Genomic DNA, 4,836 nt, shown 5'->3' on the forward strand with positions numbered 1-4,836 from the left:
AATCACAGTTACTCAGTTAATTTAAAATTGGAAGAAAAATTTAAGTTTTAATTAAAAGAAATAAATTGTTTAATTCCATAGAATTTGTTAACCCTGTTATATAGGATTGCGGTATTACATTTATATTGGAAAATTTATATTACTTACATAAATTCATTTACACTAGCAGCCTGTAGTTAATGGTAAATTTGAAACACATTAAAATCCTGTAAGTGTGAATTTTCTACTGCTTGCTTAAATATTTAATCTTATAGCATGACCATCAGCATTATTACATAATTAATAGGAATATAAGAAGTGATGAATTAAGTTGAGGCAATTTTTACTTTCTATATACATGATTTTATAAAATTGTACTACACGAATTATTATGGTTTTCTTTTTTTATGCATGTTCAAGCCTTACTCTTTTCCAAATACACCAGTTCAATGATAATTTTTTTATTTTGCGGAGGAAGTTCTCCTGATGTACCAACCTTCTGGAAAACCTAGTAAATTTTCTGTAGGTAGAGAAGATATTAATAGAAAAAATACATTGTTGTTGTGGACAACAGTTACAGTACTGTATTGTAAAAAATTATAGGAATTGATCATTTGAGATATAAGGTAAAATGAGAACAAAATAACCAACTTAGAATCAAATCACTGGTTAGTTGGAGGCCTAATACCCTAATTATTTTTTAAGATACAAAATATATCAAACTTAATAAAGGAGGCCTTGGAAAATAAATAACATACGAATCTGTTTTGTTTAACACCGCTTGAAACTAAAAGGAATTACAAATTAGGGATATGACATTATCAGGCGGTACTGGCAACTCAAGTTTTTTTTTTTTTTAGAAATGAAAAACCAAAAACTTCTAGGCATACATGTCTTGGCATTCTTGAACCTGATTACCTTATCAAGCTGTGTTAATTTGGGGGTAGGGGGAGCCCACCAAAACTGATTTACCACCTAAGGATAAAATTTGAAATACATTTTTGAACCTCTATATATAACGAACTTTGATATTACAAATTGCTTTTCCACTGTGACATTTTAATAAGACTAAGTATAAATTTACCTTTATTTAACAAAATGGTGTCATACTGCATATTAACATGATACAGTATGTAGTAACATCAGTAACTTTTATGAAATGTTTTTTAAATTTAATATTTTGGACATCTCTGTGAGTTTAAGATAGTTATTCTTTTAATTTCTGCACTGAAATTATAAATGTATACAAACACAAAGTATTCTTGACAATAGTCAAGAATGATAAGTTATTTTTACTGAAATGGTAAAGCAAAAATTTCCAAGATTCTCTTGTAAGCCATTAACAATAAAATCGTAACAAAAAATTTAAACATGTGTTCTGCAATTACTGTCTGCCTACTAATTATTAAAGTACCGGAATTTCCTGAAATCCATTAACTAATGCAGAGCACTAACATTATTGTGCAAACCTTTATTCGTTTATCTAAACGAGACATTTGTCTACATTACATAGACATAACAAAAAAAATACTTAGAAAACATTTACCGCATAATCCCTCTATTGTTCAGTGTATACATATGAGAGCGGTTCAGAATGTTTGCAACCGAAGGAAAATAACAAAATTTCTTACCAAATTTTTTTTATTTTTCAACATAGTCGTCACCTTTTAAAGTAATAAACTTAGTCCATCGTTTTTCCAGCTTATTTATTCCTTCATTAAAATACAATTTCTCAAGCTCTGCAAACTAAGGCATCTGTCTCGGCTATGACTTTGTAATTTGAGGCAAATCTTCGCCCACCAAGCCATTTCTTCAGATTCAGGAACGGGAAATAATCACTCTGAGCTAAATGTGGAAGCAATTTGAAGCGCAGTTTGTGAATTTTAGCAGCAACAACAGAAAATGTGTGCGCAGGTTCATTGTCAAGGTAAAAAAGCACTTTTTTCTCTCCTAAATGTGAACGTTTGGTCTTTTAATGGCCTCCTTCAATCGCTTCAACAATGATGAATAATATTCTCCAGTGATTGTTTTTTTTTTTCCAAGTAGTCAATGACATTACACCATGAACATCCCAAAAAAACAGTGGCCACGACTTTCCCGCAGGTCCAATACCTTTTGCCTTCTTTGGAGCCTTCCATCGGTTTCGACCCACTGTTGCTTTGTCTCAGGGCAGTAATAATGAATCCGCTTTTCATCAGCAGTAATGAAACATTGCAAAAATTCAGTCGAGTTACGGTTGAACATGTCCAAACACTGCTGAGAAATGTTCATTTGTCTGCGTTTCTGATCAACCGTTAAAAACACAGCACCCATTGTGCCGATAGCTATCTATATCCAAATGCTGGTGTAAGATGCGAATACGGTCTACTGATTTTTTGCAAACTCTTGTATCTTCAACCATCAATCTTTTAAATCCGCATTGTGGATTTTTGCAATGCTTTCATCGGTCATGGTGGTTGCAAGGCAACCTACAACAGAGTATAAGAAGCTTTTAAGTATAGCCTACAAACATTCTAAGTACGAGGTAAGTTCTTACCTGAGATACATGCATTTTATACAGAATGTATAATTAATATGTAATGCATGACATAAAAACTACACTTACATTTTTTTCTATAGTACTATTAAGAAAAATAACTATTCAATTTTAATTCATTATAAAACGGGATAAAACATTCATAAAAAAAATTAGATTGAATTCTTATTACCTCTAATGAAAACCTCTATTTAACAAATTTTTCCTGGGATTCTCGATTTCATTATATAAAGATTTGACCATAAATGACAGCATAGCACAGTTATATGACAGCGTAGCACTCTTTGGGTAAAAAGAAAATAGAAAATTATGGTTATGATGAGAATACTCAGACAGCTCAGTTTTTACATGGATTTGAATTCTAGATCGTGGATACCGGTGTTCTTTCGTGGTTGGGTTTCAATTAACCACACATCTCAGGAATGGTCGAACTGAGAATGTACAAAACTAACACTTCATTTACACTCATACATATCATCCTCTGAAGAATTATCTAAACGGTAGTTACCGGAGGCTAAACAGGAAAAAGAAAGACAGCTCAGTTTCTTGTAATTGTTTTATAAAAACAGAAACCAATCACAAAAACTAAAAACCTTTTGTTATACGCAAAAGTAAACGAAAGAAAAAAAAAATCAAAAAATTGACTGATATAGTTCCAAACATTTTTTTAAATGTTGGAATATAATATACACAAATTTAACAGGATTAGCAATGAAAAAAAATAATTTTATTGCTCCCTATGATTATACACGTGTTTAAATTATGCGGTTGTAATGTGTGGTATTTAATAAATTCTATAATTCAAGCTTTGAGTCCTCTACTACCTAATCCTCCCAAACAGTATCTGAATGCGGGAGGTAGTAGAGAGAGAACTAGTACAAAACTTTCTGCGAGACCTACCTTAAAACTCTCAAAATTGTTGGCCAGATCAGTTGTAATCTAGATAGTTTGCAGCCACCTAACTGTTTGCACAAATGAAGAACCGACTGCAAAAATTATACAGCGAGTTAAACTTTAGCAGAAACATTGCAGAATTTAATAGATTCAAGTTATGACTGAGGGGTGGAACTCTGTTTCTTTACAGATTGATGCTGGGACTTCTGAATGTTGTGTTGCTACCACTGGTTTGCAATGTAGGTGTTCAAATCAGGTTTTGAAAGGTAATATTTATTTACAACAAGTAAGAACAGCATGCGTGATTTTAATTGTGTTCATTTAATTAAGCAAAGATCTTTTAAAACCTAATTCGAGCACTAGTGCCTTGTCTAGAAGCAGAGCTGGAACAATCCAGTGGCAGTCTCTGAATTAGCTTAATATAGAGCAAAAGCTAGATAAGCAAAGCTAAAATTTTTAACAATTTTTCCTGTACAAAAAGCGTGCAATTCTAAAACAGTTTTCATTTCTTAAATTCAAAGATTTTCTTATAATACCCAAAAGCCATAAAACAATTCCAAATATATCGACAGTAACCCATGATGATGGGGCAAAAACTTTGATATTTCGAATTTGCAAAAGCTCTTAGCATGAAAGTCATAGAAATTCTTTTGGACCTTAAGATTTTTAGTAAATCTGATAAAATTTTATCGAACTTTATCAGAGTGCTTAGTAGACTCCAAAACATCATATTTCTGCAAGAGTGATCTTAGAAAAAAAATTGCATTGCACCAAAGTGTTTTTTACTCCAAAGTTAAATATATATATTTCTAGCCAAATCTCCTTCCTTTGGAGAATATCCATAAGCCTGAAGTATCTGAAGTTTTATGCAAAAGTGGATTGCCAACAAAAAATTAAATAAATAATTTTTTTGTTGTTCATCTCCTACTGCTGCAGGTGTCCAGGACATCCTTGTCCACATAGAGGTATTAAACAAAAGGTGCAGTAGGAATGGTTTTTTTCTTGTCTATAAAGATTCAGTAATGCAGAATCAGATGTAAGTCAAAAGAGAACAAAGCCACTGACTGGTAAATAACCCTAAAAAACTTTCACATTTTGGTAGGTAATCTGATGAGAAAATAATAATACCTGATAATGACCCTTTCCAGATGAATCGCACAAATGAAATTGATCAGTTTTTAAGCCCTGAAATCAGGACCGCTAAAAAATCTATTCTTTGTATCTATCAGTACACAAAGGTATTGGTATATAGTCCCGCCTTAATTTTCTGTTGTAACACAATATATTTAATTGAGAAATATCTTGAAAATTTTTGTACAGCTTTCTAAGTAAAGTAAAAGTGCAGGCAACGGTCCTAGTTCTTGCGTCGAACAAATATAACTTTAAAAATATTTTTATCAGGTTAGTTTCAATAATTATAATAAAGA

The sequence above is a fragment of the Lycorma delicatula genome, chromosome 3 (genome assembly GCF_047948215.1).
Source record: "Lycorma delicatula isolate Av1 chromosome 3, ASM4794821v1, whole genome shotgun sequence".
Lineage (NCBI taxonomy): Eukaryota > Metazoa > Arthropoda > Insecta > Hemiptera > Fulgoridae > Lycorma > Lycorma delicatula.